Source organism: Solanum dulcamara, chromosome 3, assembly GCF_947179165.1.
Source record: "Solanum dulcamara chromosome 3, daSolDulc1.2, whole genome shotgun sequence".
Taxonomy (NCBI): domain Eukaryota; kingdom Viridiplantae; phylum Streptophyta; class Magnoliopsida; order Solanales; family Solanaceae; genus Solanum; species Solanum dulcamara.
In genome coordinates this window covers 27,521,866-27,543,583 of record NC_077239.1, presented here as the reverse complement: position 1 = coordinate 27,543,583, position 21,718 = coordinate 27,521,866, and positions in this window count along the sequence as shown.

Sequence of the window (21,718 nt, the reverse complement as noted above, 5' to 3'; positions counted from 1 at the left end):
TACCTCAAACAAAGTCTTTACTCCTAATTCTGGACATGCCACTGGATTACCCTCAAAACACCAGGCAATGTACCCTTTTGAATTACCCAAAATTCCCCAAAGTTTGAGAGAAAGATCAAGTCTCAAATTTAGAAAAATAATTGATAATTAAACCTTATAATGACCCTCAAGTATTTCTTAAGAGGACCCCCTCTGGTTGCTTAAACAATCACCCCAAAAAGGCGAGCCTCACTTAAGAGAGGACCCATTCATTTAAGTGATATTTTATTGCTTTAGAGAAACCCCCCATGAGGGTCAGCTCGCTTTAGCGTCATCCACTTTAATGACCAGAAGTATCTTTAGACTTTGACATGTCCAATTCTCTGATGGGGTACTCGGGATTCATTCAAAAGTGCGCAAATAAAATATGCTACCCCACTAAATTTAACATTAGGGACTCAATGGCACATTCAAAATTTCCATACGATATCATTTTAATAAAAAGTGAGTCCTACACCCAAGTGCTATTTTAAGCCAACTTCCACAATGAGACTCGAGATTAGATCAGAAGCCTCGGGAAGTGAACGAAGGATCATTCTAGATAAAAAATGACATTTTTGAACTAAAAGTGCTATTAGAATTTTTATCTTAGCGCATTTTCAAAGAAGGTTGACTAAAGTCAATGATATGCCAAATTTCGAACGCAAAAGCGCCAAGTGGTCCCAAAATTAAACCGATTGCCTCATACTTGTGCTGACCATGCTGCTAGCCTAATTTGGCCATTTCGGAGATGATGGAACTATTGTAATTTCATTCTGAGGTTGTTTACTTGAAGTTAAGACTGAAGTCAACTTTTTAAGTTATAAAAGCTCTAGAATAGGGAAACAGGCATAAAACCCAAATGAGTGACCAGGCGACTGAACTGTCAGTGCCAGCAAGTCATAAATAACTTGGGGTGATGCAAGAAATCTCTAAATGCTAAAAAGATCAAAGAATAAAGAAAATGACCTAGAGTGTCATTACAACATCAACTACTAAAAGAACTTTCATTTATGAAAGTAAAAGTAAAGTCGCAGCCTGGAGGTACGAAAGTATGAGGGTGCCAGGGCTGCATTATCCTCCATACCCTTAGATACCCTCTTGGATTGAACAATGCTATCAGAGAACTCAGGATGAGGGGAAAATCTTCAAATTCCATTCAAACTCCAAAAATCCTCCAAATCACTTTATGGGCTCCAACACTTGCTCGCTTAGCTTGAACTTGACCAAAAGTATCGGGTCGGGGACTCGGTATAACAAATGCATCATTTTATCATCGTAAGAACATATATACCATTAGCACTATGAAAAGTACAGCCCGATCCATATATATACAAAGTACACGCAGAGGAACGATAGCCCGATCCACATATCTTATAATTATGCTGAGGAATGACGGCCCAATCTGTATATCATAGAAAAATGCTGAGGTATGATGGACCAATCCATATATCATGCAACAATGCCGAGGTATGATGACCCGATCCGTAAATAGCATAACATGCCATGGAAATAGTTCAATTACAATCAGAGTTCGATATTCAAAAGTAATTAAGAGATGTTTAATAATGGAGTTACTTCGGAGTTCAGATCAGATTCAACTTACAACTAAGACAAGGACATGCCGCAAAAGAAGAAAGAGAATAAGCTCTATCTAGTTTGTACTTTCCTTCAGGTGATCTTCATATACATATTTCGTACCCGGCCCTTCACGGGGCTCGGTGAACCACTATGACATTGTAACCTCATTTACGTATCAAATAAATCTCAATGAGAATGAGAGATAGCTTCCCATACATTATATTCTAACACATAGAAGCCCTACTAGGCAATACTTAATGTTCACAGGAACTCTAATACTGAACAATGGATAGGGGTTATGAGGAGTACTCGGAATTCTGGGAATGGAATTATCCCCGCACTTCATATACAATTCACTTAAGGCTAAACATTTCGAAAAGGAAAGAAAGATAGTTGTACGAACTTATACCAAAATATGCCAAGAGAAAGCTTTACATACCTTGTCTGAGTTATTCCTTATCTTCTTTGCCTAGTCGTCCTTTGAACCTATTAAACATGAAAGTAATATGAATATCAACCCCTCTTAACTTCCTTAGGTAACATCTTAGTATTAATGGAATCTATTTCCTTAGTCGTTTCCCCGACTAGTTTTGTTATTTGCTAAGGCGTTGACGAAAATTAAGCAGCACCTCTCCTATAATGTGCCCTATCCAAATTTCCAATTAGGTCCCTAAGACCTACAGCCAACCAAAAAAAAACCTGAAGCAATTCATACCAACCATATACAACATAAATTCCAAATACATATTCAAAATTACGATATCAAAATAGGGTTTCTAGTTTCCATTTTTGTCAAAACTTTAACCGTACGAAGCGGGGGGTCGTGTGGATGCAACCAGAAGCTCCCCCACCTCATTTAGAACATTTTTATACCCTGCAACCACAAGCCACACCCCTGAAGCAGCACCTCACAAGAACAACACTCTATTTTGGCAACAATTCAACTGTAGTGACTTCAATTTAGTTTATTCCAAACGTCGAACTTTTTACAACTTTTACACAACCTACAGCATCCCAAAAGGTGTGTAATACACCCTATAATAACACCATAAATTCCAAATTTAAAGGAGAAGTCTTACCTTACCCAAAATTGGCCAAAACTAGCCAAATCGCAACTCGGAACTTCTTCAAACGCGCTGAACTTGAGCGGGCTGTTTGTGCGACTTCAAATAATTAATTCATGGAACGAAACCCAGAAGCTTACCCAAAAAAAGTCAAATCTATAGTCCCTCTCCCTTGTCCCTTTCACGCTTTTCTCTTATTTTCTCTTCCAAATTCCAATTGCAAAGCTGGAGTTTTAGTTCCATGAACGTCTTAAAATACATATATACGTATCCACGTACTTAAGGTACACCGTATATAACTAATACACGGAATAAAATTGAAAAACTTACCTTTAATCTTCAACGACCATGGCTGCCTCTCTATCTCTGTTTCTCATGTTGTTTTTTCTATGTTGGGTGATGTTTTTGGTTAATGAACAGCTTAAGAATCATATACACATATATATATGAGGTGACACGTGTCATCCCCTAAGGGTGACACATGTCAGGCCCTTATTGGGTCACCTCAACCATGCGACCAATGGGGTGCTGCCACGTGGCAGTGGGGTCCACCTCCCCAAGAAGGTGGGTCACCTACTTGACCCCAAGCAGGTCGGTCACCTGCCTGCTTGAGGTGCTGCCATGTGTCACCCTCCTAGGTTGCCACGCGTCTAAATTTTTTCCCTCCCTCGTGGGTTCGTAGTCTCGTTCGTAATCTCGTCTCACTTTAGGAGCCTATGAAACCCTTGCTATGTAAGCTTTGTATGTAAACAAGTAACTCACGTATGTAAGACTTCCAAATTAGTAGCTTACGTAGATAAGTCGAGTGCTACGACTCGTTACTTGGCCTCCGACTCCTTTTGATTCTCTTGACCCTATTTCCAACCTTCCCTATCATGAGGTGTCACATTCTCCCTTCTTAGAGTTGTTCAATAGGGTCGTAACTTAAGTGGCTCACATACTAGCTTCTAAGTAACTTAAGGAACCTTCCGATTTCAAAGATGTGGGGTGTAACATCCTTCCCCCCTTTAGAACATTCGTTCCCGAATGTTAAATTCAACTTCCTTTAAGACTTTATAAAAATTATAGAGGTGTTCTTTTCCTTTATGCTAGCACATACATTTCCATCTATATTATTAACATATGAATGCTCAAGAGTTGGAGTTACCTGTAGACATCGGTTACAGGTGCGAATACTTGTGTTTCATGTTCTCTTTAGTTTCCCCGGTCATCCTTTTTCTGGTTTTGGTTTTTCCACCGTATCTTAACGGAAGGCACGTCTTTAGTCTACAATCTTCCAGTTTGCCGATCTAAGAGGGTTCTAGGTTTTTCTTCACGAGATTTCATCTCCTGGTCCTCATCTATGGAATATACCCTGGATGACTCGTTAGTACATTTGCGCAGCATTCTTATCTGATGGACTGGGCGTATAGTTTCCAAATGAGGTGGTAAGCTCAACTTACCAGTCACGTTGCCCACTTTACGAGTAACTTGATACAGGCTAACATATTCTAGGTCAAGTTTGTTTTCTAGGTGACCCTATTATGAACATCCAATCATCAACTTAAACTCTTTATGTCGACGTTGATTATCTGTATATTATTTATGCCGACTCTGGGATTTTAGTCACTAGTTTGCTTAATCATGTCGGGGCCTTTTTAGCTTAATCTTCCTAACATCGACCCATCCAACAAGGGACTTACACGTCTTGCTCTACCAGTCTTGTATGGGGCCACTGGGATACTAAAGTAGTAATTATTATTATAGGGAACTTGATAAGTGATGGATAATTATCCCAGCTACCTTTAAAGTTAACAATACCAGCTCATGACATATCTTCTAGCGTTTAAAAGGTACGCTTTAGCCTGTTCATCAGGTTTGAGGGTAAAGTAGTGTACGAAGACTTATATGTCTTCCCAATTTCTTCGCGAACTGATTCTCGGTGGTTAACTGTAACTTGGGCTCCTTCATCTTGGATAATAGCTATGAGGACTCTGTAAGATCCTACCACTCTTTTACTCTACAATTTTTCACCTTCTTGGTAGAGTAGGTAACCTTTGATTGAAGAGGCACGGACTAATATCGTTAATCCACAAGTAACATTCCCTCTAGATTCATCTGGCGCTGGAGTGCGAAGTGAGTCTTATAGTCCTGGTCATATTGTGAAATTTCCGACCTTGGGCACTACTTCCTATCATTCATAAATTACATCAGGTGGTACCCTTACCTTTTGGGTTCTGCTTTTTCGCCCTCAGAGTTGGCTACCAAGTGGTGTCAAAATTCCCTTGCCCACTGGCCCATATAGTCATTCTGCGATTTTTCTCTCACTAACTGGTTCTATGTTGAAGAGCTGTGGCATTTAAGTGCGTATCTTATAATACTCTGGGTACATAATCTCGTATCATTTCTCCGTCACTAGTTCAGATTCCTCTATCTCGAACGATCACAGCAGCACTAACACATTAAGTTCCATCAGAATTTTGAAGTTAAGCGTGCTGGGCGAGAGTAATATTGGGATGGGTGACCTCCATGGGAAGTCTTCGTGTCACATTTCATTGTAACCTTTTCCACGAGGTGCGGGCACTCAACTTAGCTCCAGATTTACCTCATCGTTGTCTCGCGAGTCTTTATGTTTTGCCCTGTCTTTTCGGCTGTTATCTTGCATCCAGTGTCGGCATAGACCTTTAGCTCTACTATCTTCCATTCACTTTGTGTTCTCCTCATTTACTACCACAGAAGGCTTTCTATTCCTTTTCCTTTGGTTATTTGTCTATCGCAACATCATTTGGGACTAACTCTATGACCAACATTTTGGCTTTTGGTCTAGCATGCTGTCATTCTCCTTTGTAGTGTCTCTTGAATTATTTGATATCCTTTCATTGGTACATTCTTCTATTTTATACGCAGCTGCCTTCTAGTTTTATGTTGTACAGGGTCTCGTCACAACCTTTTTAACGCTGCTTTACATAGCATTCAGGATTCCATCCAATTATTGGTGGCCTCCAGACCTTTTTAACTTGGTTTGGCAAGATATCTTATTGAAGTTTAGACACCCATCTCAAATATATTCCCATATCGATTGCCTTCACCTTACTTTTGCCATTTTCTCATTAACTTCCCCCCTTTAGAGGGTACTCGTACTTTCCACTATTTGTACTTGTAGTCATTCCAATTTCTATTAGGTAGTGCTAGCATTCTAACGACAACTATTCTAGGTTTTCTCGAAGTAGTGGTTTTGTACCAACCTATATCCTTTGCTTCTTGGGGCGAATAGAAGTTGCGTCATTTATTCCTTAAGTTTTCCATCCTCGTCCCTTAAGGGTTCCACTATTTTTGGGGCGACATTGTGTACACACATCATTTTTTTATATCGTAAGCCCCATGCTCTTACTGCGTTCTCAACGCAGGCCTTTAACTTAGTCAACGCGTACTATGTGCGTCTGACTAGTGGTTCCACTTTATCCCTGCATACTCGTATCACACTGTTCAATTCATACTTACATATCCCCATTTTAATTCATATTCGCATTCAGTTCCTGACATCTCTTTATGGTTCTTCTGTTCGAAGCTCTTTCCCCAATTAGTCGGTGGAGAACTATAAATGGTTATCATAAATCATTTCCCAAATCATTGTTGGAAGAAATCAAAACCTCTTAAACATCACAGTACTTCTTTTAGTACTTAACCTACCTGGTCTCCTTTTGAGTTTATCCTCGAGTTATGAACAACTCATCTAATTTACAATTAGGAGTTGAGGGCTTGGTATTTTTTTCAAAAGAGTGAAACTCATTTGCGGGACATCTTATCCTTCATTCTGAGCCCTCTGTTTATATTCCTACAATACAAATACGACTAGAGATACCGTAATCTGAACTTTACTACTTAATTAAGCTTTTGTTCCTCCAAAATAAAATTCTTCAAGTAAAAAGGGTGCCCCTTGTCGGCGACCTGAAGGATACCTCTTACAGCTTTAGTTAAACACAGTAGGGGTATTTGGTATCAATTTCTCGAACATCTCAAAAATCTATGCTTTATTTCCTTTTCCTTGTTCTAGGAAAATTTCGGTAGAGTTTCTACTACATTTCTTACTTATCCCAAAACCTACACGCAGAAAATACCAACAATGCCTCACAGGGCCAACATATATATAAACATATCATATCACAGCCACATAGGGCTTTCAATGTCATCTCATATCGCAGCCACACAGGGCTTTCAACGTCAATAATAATATAAAAATACTGGACTTACCTCATATGTCCAACTTCAAACTGCATCTGTTGCACTTTCTGTCTGCTTTTCTTTCAGGTTTCAACTTTATATTTCAATACCTTACCCGACGGATATCTTCCGTGGCTTTACTTCACTTACCTGCATGCTTCGTAACTTTCCATGTCGTCAATTACTTTCTTCTGTTGGTGTCGTCCTTCTATTAAGATCCAAGGTTAGTACAAGGAATTTTTCCTATGACTCGAATCTAAAGCACGATCTCAAATGTAGAAGAAAGGTAACATCCTAAATGTCCTATAGCTTCCTATTTATATATGTGGCGCGCAACACATCGATAACCAAGACTCTACTAGACACGGTCTACAGACAATCCAAGGACGAACTGCTCTGATACCACTTCTGTCATGACCCAACCCCGTAGGCCATAACTGGGGTCAGACCTGGACCCCCCGTACACATGTCTATCAGTTGTGGTCACATTGAACTGTAAATAAACAATATCATGTAATAAAGCCCTATTGGGCGATAACATTTTCGTAAACCTGTAACCCTTTTCGTCTGTATCAAAACATGACAGGGCACGCAAGCCGACAAGGCTGCCATAACATAATAACATATATCATATATCATGTAGACCCAGCTGAATCAAATTGACATACGCAACCCACATATACACGTATTCAGATCTCTAAATATACAAACGACAACATATGGCGGGACAGGCCCCCCGCCGTACCCATGAATGGATAAAAACAAAATTATACATCAGTGGACCGTATCAAAAACTAGGCCCCGATACAATGGATCCTCTTCCAGCTGAGCTGCATGGGATCCTAAGCTGACGGACTCCCAAAATCTATATCTGTACCTGCAGGCATGAATGCAGCCCCCCAAGAAAGGGGGTCAGTACGACATATATACTGAGTATGTAAAATATAACATAATACACTGGATGTATATTCGAAATAAAGAAGCAGGGGAACAAATTATCAAATCGAAGAAATGTACTTGTACTTTGTGAATCACAAAAGCATGCATGCTCAATTTATACAATATAGCCGTCCCTTTCAGGGGTTCGGTGAATCACATCTGTAGGACCATTATAGGACGGATGCCATCACCACCTTATTACAACACATCATTATATATCTATACACGTATCTTGGCCCTCTATTGAGGGACTTAGGGAATAATGCAGTGAACTGTGCACGAGCACGTATCCTAGCCCGGGACTCAGAGAAAGAAGTGTTACAATATACACGAGTAGAGTAGTGAGTAACTTTATGCAATTTAAATCATTATTAGAGACTTGACTGTATAAAAAGATTAAAATTTTGTCGGAGGACTCGAGTAGTAGTGTAGTCATCTCGACTGACTTCTAAATTCCATTATGGGCAATAATAATTATAATCTCGGGGCTCCTAGACATGTACTAAAGTAAAGCCAAATCGCTTATGGAACCAGAAACATTTGTTAACATATAGTCTGTAAGACTTGGAGCCGGTACATTTGTTACCTCTTTAACATATAAAAGTTTCCAGGGAAATAGTTCAACTACTATCAGAGTTCGATATTCAAAAGTAATTAAGAGATGATTAATAATGGAGTTACCTCGGAGTTCAGATCAAATTCAACATGCCCCAAAAGAAGAAAGAGAATAAGCTCTATCTAGTCTGTACTTTCCTTCAGGTGATCTTCATATACATATTTTATACCCGGCCCTTCACGGGGCTCGGTGAACCACTATGGCATTGTTACCTCATTTTCGTATCAAATACATCTCAATGAAAATGAGAGATAGCTTCCCATACATTATATTATGACATATAGAAGCCCTACTAGGCAATACTTAATCTTCATAGGAACTCTAATACTGAACAGTGGATAGGGGTTATGAGGCATACTTGGAATTATCCCCTCACTTCATATACAATTCACTTAAGGCTAAACATTGCCAAAAGGAAAGAAAGATAGTTATACGAACATATACCAAAACATGCCAAAAGAAAGCTTTACATACCTTATCTGAGTTATTCCTTATCTTGTTCACCTCGTCATCCTTTGAACCTATTCAACATGAAAGTAATATGAATATAAGCCCCTCTTAACTTTCCAGCACCTTATGTTACATCTTAGTATTAATGGAGTCTATTTCCTTAGTCATTTCCCCGACTAGTTCTGTTATTTGCTAAGGCGTTGATGAAAATTAGGCAGCACCTCCCCTATAATATGCCCTATCCAAATTTCCAATTAGGTCCCTAATACCTACAGCCAACCAAAGACAACAACCTGCAACAATTCATACCAACCATATACAACATAAATTCCAAACGACTTATTCAAAATTACGATATCAAAATAGGGTTTCAAGTTTCCATTTTTGTCAAACCTTTAACCGTATGAAGCGGGGGGTCGTGTGGCTGAAACAAGAAGCTCCCCCACCTCATTTAGAACATTTTTAGACCCTGCAACTACAAGCCAAACCCCTGCAGCAGCACCTCACAAGAACAACAATCTATTTCGGCAACAATTCAACTATAGCGACTTCAATTTAGTTTAGTCCGAACGTCGAACTTTTTACGACATTTCCACAACTTCCAGCAGACCAAAAGGTGTGTAATACACCCTATAATAACACCATAAATTCCAAATTTAAAGTATAAGTCTTACCTTACCCGAAATTGGCCAAAACTAGCCAAATCGCAACTCGGAACTTCTTCAAACGCGCTGAACTTGAGCAGGCTGTTTGTGCGACTTCCTCGCTGCCCCAAATTAAAATTTTATGTTATTAAACATAAATATACAGCTGAGTGACACTTTAAATAATTAATTCATGGAAATAAACCCGGAAGATAACCCAAAATGGGTCAAATCCATAGCCCCTCTCCCTTGTCCCTTTCTCATTTTTCTCTTGTTTTCTCTTCCAAATTCCAATTGAAAAGCTGGAGTTTTAGTTCCATGAACGTCTTAAAATACATATATACATATCCACGTACTTAAGGTACACCGTATATAATTAATTCACAGAAGAAAATTGAAAAACTTACCTTTAATCTTCAACGACCATGGCTGCCTCTCTATCTCTCTTTCTCACATTTTTTTTCTATGTTTGCTGATGTTTTTGGATAATGAACAGCTTAAGAATCATATACACATATATATATATATGAGGTGACACGTGTCATCCCCTAAGGGTGACACGTGTCAGGCCCTTATTGGGGCACCTCAACCATGCGGCCAATGGGGTGCTGCCACGTGGCAGTGGGGTCCACCTCCCCAAGAAGGTGGGTCACCTACTTGACCCCAAGAAGGTCGGTCACCTGCCTGCTTGAGGTGCTGCCACGTGTCACCCTCCTAGGCTGCCAAGCGTCTAAATTTTTTCCCTCCCTCGTGGGTTCGTAGTGTCGTTCGTAATCTCGTCACACTTTAGGAGCCTATGAAACTCTTGCTACGTAAGCTTGGTATGTAATCAAGTAACTCACATATGTAAGACTTCCAAATTAGTAGCTTACATAGATAAGTCGAGTCCTACGACTCATTACTTTGCCTCCGACTCCTTTCGATTTCTCTTGACCCTATTTCCAACCTTCCCTACCATGAGGTGTCACATTCTCCCTTCTTAGAGTTGTTCAATAGGGTCGTAACTTAAGTGGCTCACATACTAGCTTCTAAGTAACTTAAGGAACCTTCCGAGTTCGAAGATGTGGGGTGTAACAAAACCAGTGGCTACAACACCCCTTTTAGAATACTTTTAGTCCCTGCAACACAACACCACACACCTGCAGCAACACCTCACACACACAACACCTTATTTCGACTACAATTTAACTATAGCGACTTCAAATTAGGTTATTTCCAACGTCAAGAATCTCTATCATATTTTTACATTTACAGCCAATTAAACAAAATATAACACACTTCATAACAACACCATAAACCCCAAATTGGATGGAAAGGTCTCACCTTAATCGAAATTGGCCAAAGCTTGCCAAAACTCACCTGGAAAATTCCTTAATTGCAGCTGAAATGTTGTAGCTTTTTGATATCCGTTTTGTGCTTTTACAAACCATAAATTGAAACTATTAACACCTTCCTATCATGTACAAACCCTTACCAAAATATGGGAGAATATAACCAAGCCATACCTTAACAAACGGCTTCCCAAACTTGCTGAAAATTAACTTCGGAAACTCCTTTATATGCTGAAAGTTGCGTACTGTTCGTGTCTCTTTTTTGCTGCCACAAATAGTAATTTTATGCTATTAAACCCCATCATGTAGTCATGGGATACCTTAAATAATTAATTCATGGAACGAAATCGGAAAGCATACCTCAAATTGGCCAAAGACATGGCTGCCGTAGCTCTCTCCCTCTCTACGTTTTTCTTTTCTTTTTCCAAGTTGAAAGATGAAGTCTAAATGAAAGAATAGTCATCTTTACATGTATTTATACACTCCCTTAGAGATTTACACGTGCAATCCCCTAGGGGTGAAATGTGGCATCCCTCCTAGGGCGCTACCTCAATCATGCATCCAATCCAAAGCCGCCATGTGGAAGCATGGGGTCCACCCAAGCTGCTGCATCACCTACTTTACCCTAAGTAGTTCCATCACCTGTTTTTCCAAGTAGGTAAATCACCTACTTTCTTCAAGTAGGCGCATCATTTCCTTATTTCTCTTTCATGAGCTCGTAATCTTGTCTCACTTCAAAAGCCTATGTATTCCTTACTACTTAAGCTCGACATGTACTCAAGTAGCTTAGTATGTAAAATGTCCCAAGTAATAGCTTTCACAAGTAAGTTGAGTTCTACGACTCACTACTTAACCTCCAACTTCTTTTGGATTCTTATAACCCTATTTCCAATCTTCTCCCTTATGGATTATCTCCTTCTCCTTTTCTTAGGATTATTTGATAGCGTTATAGATTATCCGACTCACATGAAGACTTCTAAGAAACTTAAGAGACTACTTAAGAAGCTTATGAAGCGTTTCATGGTACCAAAGTATGTGGTGTAACATCCTTTCCCCTTTAGAACATTCATCCTCGAATGTGAACCAAAACCTTCATCCAAATCTTATACCGACTATATGGAGAGTTCCTCTATCCCATTGCCATAACATATACTTTCATTGAGCAATCAATATCAGAGTTTCAAAGGTTAGGATTACTTCTAGACGTAGGGAATAGCTACAGATACTTTTGTTTCATTTCCTCTTTCGCTTCCCAGGGGGTCACCCATCCTAGTATTCTCGCCTAAGCATGCTTAACTGAGGAGTTCTTATGGGATCTGGTGCATTAGTGCTGGTATGATCGCATCCATCCCTTTTGGGATCTCTTTTGAAGTTTAAGCGTTCCTATTTACATATGATAGTGTCAGTTGATTTTCTCTTATACTTGTACTTCTCTTGTCTACTTCCCCCCTTTAGGGTGTATCCATGTCATTGTCTGTTTATTTCTAACTTTCCAAATGCATATGAGTCCTTTCCAACCTATTTAGTAAACTACGCTATTTACCTATCTTGCTTTATAGCACCTATACTCTAGGTTGCCCCTGTACAAAACCTTAATACAATTGTGAGGTTCTTAGAATCCTCAATATACAGTACCAACTCTTGTCTTGAACATTGGTACTCGAGTAACGTATACACGATACTTCTTTGTGCCTCATGATCTTTCATCCTTGTCATGCGCCCGATGCTCACTTTCTTAACAGCATGTCGAGCTTGCCTCAATAATAGTTCTACCTTAACACCATGTTGTAGTACTATCCCTTTAAATCTATGACTATACATTCTCCTTTCATTCTGTCCTTGTATTTAGTTATTTTTGTCTATCTTGGGTACCTCTGTTAGAACTTCTTTATTATTCCTCTAGCTAAAGTCTATTTTTTTGGTTGTGCGCAAGGAATTCCATATTACTCTTTATTTCCTTGCACTAGCTATCCTTTTCTTCGTCATATAACCTTTATTCAAAACGTATACACGATACTTCTTTATGCCTCATGAGTCTTCCTTATTTGTTCCATAGCTCGCTTTTCCGTTCCACACCTATCTTTATATTCCAATCACATGGACCACGTCATACCTTTTAGTTATTTCCTTACTAAGCTTTCCTTATTCTCATAATGATCTTCGTTATATTCACATGGTATCCTGTGTGTATCAAATCCCATAGTATAAGACTTCTTATCCTTCTTCACGATTCTTACTATGGGTTACTTACCCTTCTTAGTTAGTCTTATCCGTAATGTCTCACAATCTGTCTTATTAACACCTCATATTCGTCACAATTCTTTTTCCCTTGTACTCTTGTCTTAACCATACTGTTACTTCTTTCAACTATAGCTCATCATAGTTTATACTTGTGTATTAATTTAGTCGGTGGCTTAATATATCGTTCTATCCAGACCTATCAGTCTTCTCTAAATCATATTCTTTGGATCACAAGCTTTTCCAACATCATTTTACCATACCAGTATCGGCCTCCTAGTTTCTATTGCTGTCAGTTCAGCAATTAACTCATTTCTCGAGGTCATCCATACTTATGTCTTAATCAAATCTCATTATTGTTGTGGGCACAACCTTTAAAGACATACCATAGCCCTATATCTCGTTCTCTTTCTATTTCCAAAAATAAAATCAGTAGAGTTTTCTCTATATTCCTTACTATCCCAAACCCGCACTCAGGAAATACCAACAGTGCCTCACAGGAAACACACATATATAGTCATATCATCTCATATCGTAGCCACACAGGGCGCCCATAATTAGCAGTATGAAAATGGACTTACCTCGTATGTCCACTTGAATTGTACATGTTGCACTTTCCTATTTACTTTTCCTTTCATTTTTCAACTTTATGTGTTAATCGTATTGCAACACCTTACTTGATATAGGTCCTTCATGCGTTTGCTTTCCTGTGTGCCTTGTAACTTCCAACATCGCTAATAACTTCTTCTATCGATGTTTTCCTTCTGTTGAAATCACAGGTTAGTATGAGAAATTTTATTCCCTATGACTCAGCTCTATCGCACGATCTTAGATCTGAAAGAAAGTAATATCCTAAATTTGCTGTAGCCTCTTGTCTATAGATGTGGTGCACAACACAACGATAGACAAGACTCTACTAGACACGGTCTGTAGACATTCCAGGGACGAACTACTCTGATATCACTTCTGTCAAGACTTAATTCCGTAGGTCGCGACTGGGGTACAACCTGAACCCCCGTATACTTAATTATTAGATATAACAATCAATATAAGAACTATACATAATAAACCTAGTAGGTCATAGCATTTTCATATGCTTGTAGCCTCTTTCATTTGTATCTTGTCATGAAAGGGCGTGCAAGCCGACAAGGCAGCCATAGTATCTTGATATTTATAATACATCACGTAGATATAACTGAATAGAACTTACACGTATAACCCACACACATGTCTACAGACCCTTAAGAATATTAACAGTAACATATAGAGGGACAAGGCCCCCACCGTACCCCTGAATAAACAAATATATACATTAGAAGGTCAGCACCAAAAGCTAGGCTCTAGAACAGTGGGGCACTTCCGACATAGCTGAGTGGAAATCCTACGCTGGCGGATCCCTGAAATGAACATCTGTACCTATGGGCATGAAACGCAGCCCCCTAAGGAAAGGGGGGTCAGTACGATATATGTACTGATTATATAAAGCATACAACATCATAACTGAGACAACAACTGAAATAGGGATGCAAGGGGCAAGTATAACATTTAGCCATCTACTATACCTGCATTTTATAAAATAAAGGCATACATGCTATCATCACGTATTGGATCCGACTTGTTCGGGGTCTCGGTGTAACAAATTCATCATTTTATCATCGTAAGAACATATATACCATTAGCGCTGTGGAACGTATAGCCCAATCCAAATATATACAAAGTACACTCCGAGGAACGATAGCCCGATCCACATATCTTATTATAATGCTGAGGAATGACGGCCCGATCCATATATCGTAGAGCAATGTCGTGGTACGATGGAACGATCCGTATATCATGTAACAAAGAGGAGGTATGATGGCCCAATCCGTAAACAGCATAACATGCCATAGAACATACGACCCGATCCTTACATAGCAAAATATGCCGAGGTACATTCGGCCTGATCCATATATATCATAATGCATATACATGCACGTAAAACTCTGTAACATATCAAACATCCCTTAGATACCACCATAAAGCATGTTCAAGAGCCCCTAGGTATAGGAGCTTACACATCCCAATACTATTCAACCTATAGTAGGCTCAAGGGTCGTAGTTCAACTAATTTAAGGCCCTTATCATTCAAAAGTGGGAACAAGTTATGAGCTACATCCAGAATCTATAAATGGAGTTATCTCCAAATCTATGTTCTATAGAACCTATAGTCCAGTCTTCCAAGAAGCAGGAAAAGACAAGCTTTACATGTACCACTTTCTATCACATGGAAGACTTGAAAAGTGAAAAAGAACCTTAACTCATACTCAGAGTTGTAAGAGTGGAATAACTCTCATTTTCCTATACATAATACTTACATCTAAGTCATGTCAAAAGAGAAGAAAGGGTAGCTTCACATACTTATCCCTTTCTAACGCATGGAAGGCTTGAGAAGCCCTTGTTCGATTACTGTAAGAGTTCTTCAATCAAGGAGTACATAAGAACTGTGAATTAAACTTGGTATTTATGAGTACCTTTACCCTCAAGTTCATATCATTCACTACTTAACGTGAAGACATGCCAAAAGAAGAAAACATTCGCTGTACACACACTACTTATCACCACATAGAAGACTTGATGGATGGGAACTTAACTACTTTAAGAGTCTTAACATTCAGAAGTGAGCACAAATTATGAATCCTGAATCATGTTCAGAGCTCATGAATAGAATTACCCTAGGCTTCATACACATATCATTTGTCACTTAAATCTAAGACATGCCCAAAAGAAAAGAGAGATAGGCTTTACATACCTCTTACGGATACTCTTTATCCCATTCGCCTCGTCGTTCCTTGAACCTAGGTAACATGAAATTAATGCAAGTATAAAAAACCCTTAGCTTTCCATAATCTTAGGTTACATATGAGTATTCATATAACTCAACCCCTCGCTCACCTTCTCGACTAGTTCCTTAACTAGTTAAGGAGAACGGAAATCGGGTACAACCTCCCTTATAATATGTCATATCCGAATTTTCAATGATACTCCTAATAAATACATCCAACCAACAACAAAAACCTGCAGCACATGTATAATCAGTTCACACCAACATAATACAACACAAACTGCAAATGACTCGCTCGAAACCACGATACCAAAATAGGGTTTCTAGTTTCCATTTTGCAAAACCTTTAACTATACGAAATAGAGGGTCGGGTGCTACAACCAGAATCTCCCACACCCCTTTTAGAATAATTTTAGGCCCTGAAACACAATACCACACACCTTAAGCAGAACCTCACACGCACAACACCTTATTTCGACTACAATTTAACTATAGCGACTTCAAATTAGGTTATTTCCAACATCAAGCATCTCTATGATATTTTTACATTTACATCCACTTAAACAACATATATAACACTTTATAACAACACAATAAACCCCAATTTGAAGGGAAAGGTCTCACCTTACCCGAAATTGGCCAAAGCTTCCCAAAACTCGCCTTGAAAATTCCTTAATTGCCGCTGAAATGTTGTGGCTGTTTGATATCCGTTTTTTTCTTATCCAAACCATAAATTTACATTATTAAAACCTTAATATCATGTTAAAACCCTTACCAAAACATGGGAGAATATAACCAAGCCATACCTTAACAAATGGCTTCCCAAACATGCTGAAAATTAACTTAGGAAACTCCTTTATATGCTGAAAGTTGTGGACTATTCGTGTCTCTTCTTTGCTACCCCAAATAGTAATTTTACTCTAATAAACCCCTTCATGTAGACATGGGATAACTTAAATAATTAATTCACGGAATGAAATTGGAAAGCGTACCTCAAATTGGGCAAAGCCATGGCTGTCGTAGCTCTCTCCCTCTCTATGTTTTTCTTTTCTTTTTCCAAGTTGAAAGATGAAGTCTAAATGAAAGAATAGTAATATTTACATGTATTTATACACTCCCTTAGAGTGTGACACATGGAATCCCCTAGGGGTGACATATTGCATCTCCCTAGGGTGCCACCTCAATCATACATCTAATCTACAGCCGCCACGTGGCAGCGTGGGATCCACCCAAGCTGATGCGTCACCTACTTGATCCTAAGTAGGTGCATCACCTTCTTGTCCAAGTAGGTGCATCACCTACTTTTTTTGAGTAGGCATGTCACTTCCTTATTTATCTTTCGTGAGCTCGTAATCTCTTCTCACTTGAAGAGCCTATGTATTCCTTGCTACTTAAGCTCGACGTGTACTCAAGTAGCTTAGTATGTAAAATGTCCCAAGTAATAGATTTCACAAGTAAGTCAAGTCCTATGACTCACTACTTAACCACCAACTTCTTCCGGATTCTTATAACCCTATTTCCAATCTTCTCCCTTATGGATTATCTCCTTCTCCTTTCCTTAGGATTATTTGATAGCGTTATAGATTATCCGACTCACATAACGACTTCTAAGAAACTTAAGAGACTACTTAAGAAGCGTTTCAAGGTACCAAAGTATGGGGTGTAACAGCCTTACCTCAAAATATTCCACCTTAGCTCCCAACGAGCAAAACCTAAGCCAAACCTATGGCTACAATGAGCCACAGAGGTCACAGGCACTAGCATAAAGGGTATCCTTTCCATAATAAGCTCTACTGGAAGTTGTACGTAGCTAAGAGGGAAATAAATACCTAATAAATCACCTAAGGCTCAAACCTAGCTTAAGGCCATCAATAGCAATCCTAAACAGGATAATAATGCTAAGTCAATACCATAACCAAGGACCAAGACCTAATCTACGAATTTCACGGTATTATTCTAGCCTAGATCTCACCCGAGGAACAAGAAAATGGAATCAGATGAGGAGAATGCTAATCTTGAAAAATACTCACCTATGTCACATATAAACTATACTACACTATTTCTAATAGAGTTCATTCAAAAAGAGGGAAAGACCATAGCCTACCTCAAAGCCGATCATGCGTGCTCCGAATCCTCCAAGATGAAACTTTTGACTTTCGAATTGCCTCCAATCGCCACCACACTACCAAAATGTTAATCACCTCATAAATACGATTGTTTTGATACTAACATTACCAAATTTAAAGACGAGCCAATTTCGGAGTCAAAACCAAGAATTGTGGGAACCTACTTTGTAACATATGGAATTCACTCCAAGAATAGGTCCTAGGTGCTAAACCTATCTTGTGTTCCAATAGGAAACACATTTCAAACACAAAAACAGTTACAATACACACATGCATAACGCAAATCAAATTTTCCCAAGAACTACTAAAATCTTAGAGAATTAAGGAAAATTAACTCAAACAAAATCTTTACTCCTAATTGTGGATACACCACTGGATTTCCCTCACAAAACCATGCAATGTAGCCTTTTGAATCGCCCAAAATGCCCCAAAATTTAGAGAAAGATCAAGTGTCAAAGTTGGACAAATTACTGAAATTAAACCTTAAAATGACCCTCAAGTGTCGCTTAAGTGATCACCCCAAAGAGGCGGGCCTCTCTTAAGCGAGGACCTAGTCGCTTTAGCGACCTCTTGTAACTTAAGCAACTCCTGGTTGCTAAAGCAGCTCTTGTAGCTTTAGTGACCTCTGCCTATGAGGACTTGTAACTTTAGAAACCTTCTAGATGTGTGAGCGACACTTGCTTTAGCAACCAGGAGTCTCTTTAGAGACGGCACGACCCAGATAGTGTAAAATGCACTTTAGCATGTCCAATTCTTCGATGGGGTGCTCGGTATTCGTTCGAAACCCTATGTGCACAAACAAAATATGCTTCCCCACTAAATTAGATATTCTAGATTCAAAGGCATATTTACAATTTCCATTCGAGGTAATATTAATAAAAAATGGGTCCTACACCTAAGTGCCATTATAAGCCAACTCCACAATGAGCGTCGAGATTAGACTAGAAGCCTTAAAAAGCCAACGAAGGGTCATTCTAGACCAAACTTGATATTTTAAAACTAAACATACTGTCAAAATTTTGATCTGAGTATGTTTTCCAAGAGTATTGACCAATGTCAACTATAGGCCAAATTTAGAAGGCAAAAGTGCCAATTGGTCCCAAACTCGTACCGATTGCCTCGACACTCATGCCGACCATACTGCTAATTGAATTTAGCCATTCTAGAGCTGATGGAACCATATGAATTTCCTTAAGTCATGAATGACTTGAGCTTGCTGCAGGAAAGCTCTAAATATGAAAAGACTAGAAAATGAAGAAACTGACCTAGAGGGTCATTACACTACAAAACATACTCTCAACCAAGAGACGATTTTCTTTCAGAAAGCTGAAACTTTATCTATCATTAGAAATTGTCTCTTAATGATGAACACTCAATTGTGTCTCATATTTGTGAGCATATGTAGTCATTTTCCAAATAATACCCAAATTATGTAGTCGTGGTCAAACCACAAGGACTGTCAGATGGGATTATCTCTAATTGATTTCATAACTCAAACAAACTAGCTATTATAGTTCTCAACAAGCATGTATATATATATATATAAAAGTGGAGGATTTAAATAAAAACCATAATTTATCAATACCAAGTACTAAAAACAAAGAATTATAACAAATTTGTTTAACATGATTGGAAAGGACTAGGGGTGTGAGCATAACAGTTGGAGCTTCAACTCGAATAAGCTAGAATTAATCACAACATAGATTGGTACATGGTTACCATTTTAGTCTAAGCTACATTTTGATATTCTCTCCAACTATCAAACGTATGTCCCACGATTTCTTTCAAACACAAAGACCTTTCAAAGAAAACACTAAACACTATTTGAGTAGATAAACTATCCCTAGCTCATATCATGAAATGAGAAATTACTCGTATTATCTGATGTACCATAGATTTACGGTACTTTTAATACTTTAAACTTGAGAATTTGCATATTTGTTTAATGTTTGTTAGTATATTTGATGTTAGTTGTATTTAATTTGCAGGAAACTAAGTCACAAAATTAATTGAGCAATCATAGCACTGATGTCTGGATTTTTGTAGTTTACGAGTCTATACTATTACTCATAGTAACTTCTACCGGTCGTAGGGACCAGTCATGAAAATATAAGTGAGAAATAAAGGCAAAAATGAGAACTGAAGCAGAGTTGACGTTATGAGTCACATATACAACTCGTTCATATGCCTAAGAGTCATAAAAGAAATTCATAGAAGAGATTTTACAGAAGCTGAACTAGAACCTAATCTAAGACTCAAGATTATGAGTCTCAAGGATGTTACGATTTATAGAAGTCTTTCATGATCAAGAAAAGATCCTCAGTGCAAAGTTCTGTATTATGAGTTGTGTCTATGACTCATCAAAATCGTGATGATTCGTAGAAATGAGTCGTAGAACCCAACCAACTTAAAGTTTTCTGTTTTTTTCCAAATTCATATTTACTTAGGATTATTTGTCTATAAATACACTTTTTAGGTTTATTTTTATTTTATGCACATTTTTGGGTTTGAGAATATAGCTTGAACTACTTTTGAGCTTTTATTCTTGTATTCCAGTTTTTATTATTCATATTTACATTTAAAATTTTATTTGAAGATTTTCGATTCCAGCAATTATTATTGTAAATGTATGATTTCTTTTACAATAACTATTCTTGATTGTGATCACATAATTATGAGTAGCTAATTCCACAACTAGGGTTGTGGGAACCATGAAGAATTAACTACATAGACTTAATAAAAAGCAATTCTCGAATAGTGTGCATGCATGCATTGTTTTTCTCTTCGTTTTTATTGTTTTTTAACGGTGGACAACGTTAGAACTCTCCTTATTCTTATTTGCCAGATCAATGAGGTAACAGATGGGAAAAATGATTAAACAATGATTTGGGGTTAATCATCCTCATCTAATTAGTTTGAACGGATAAAGAAATAGCTAAATACGGGATCATTGGTAAGGGTTAGTAAATCATACACTCGTAGAAGTATCAAATTGCGTAGTGAAATTCACTTATTTGTCGGATAAAGGACCTAGGTGATATTAACTTACTGATTCTACAAGTAACACACTAGGAAAGGATTACTAATAAAAAATATCTACATAGTTAAGGATTCGTGGGGAACACATAAACCCTAGTTTCACTTCATATTGATTTAAACCATTACTTTGATAATTGATGCTTGTTATTTGATTTATTAATTAGTTTTTATAAAAAATCCCCCCTTTCTTTACGGAAATAAATTGATTACTAAAATAAATAATAAATGATTAATCTAAAGTCTAAACCATATTCTTCATGGGATCAACCCCAACCTTTGTTAGGTTCTATATTTCATCAATGATCGCTTTATACTACTTTAGGGAGGTGTAATTTGAGCATATCAAATTTTGGCGCCTTGCCAGAGAATTTAGCTTTTAGATTAGATTAATTCTTATTATTTGATTTATAATCATTATTTCCTTATTTTACGTTATTTTTCTTTTTGTTTGTGCTAAAAAAGGTTTTGATTCCTAGTGTATGACAAATCCGAGAAGTCAAGGAATTCCCTTGAGTCCCTTAAATTCTTAAATTGAAAGAGCACTACATAGGATGGAGAACAACAAAAATAGCAATGTTCGACATGAACTTGGTGATGATGCTGAACATATTAGAGGGAAACACGAAAATGCACCGCAATATCCTCCACAAC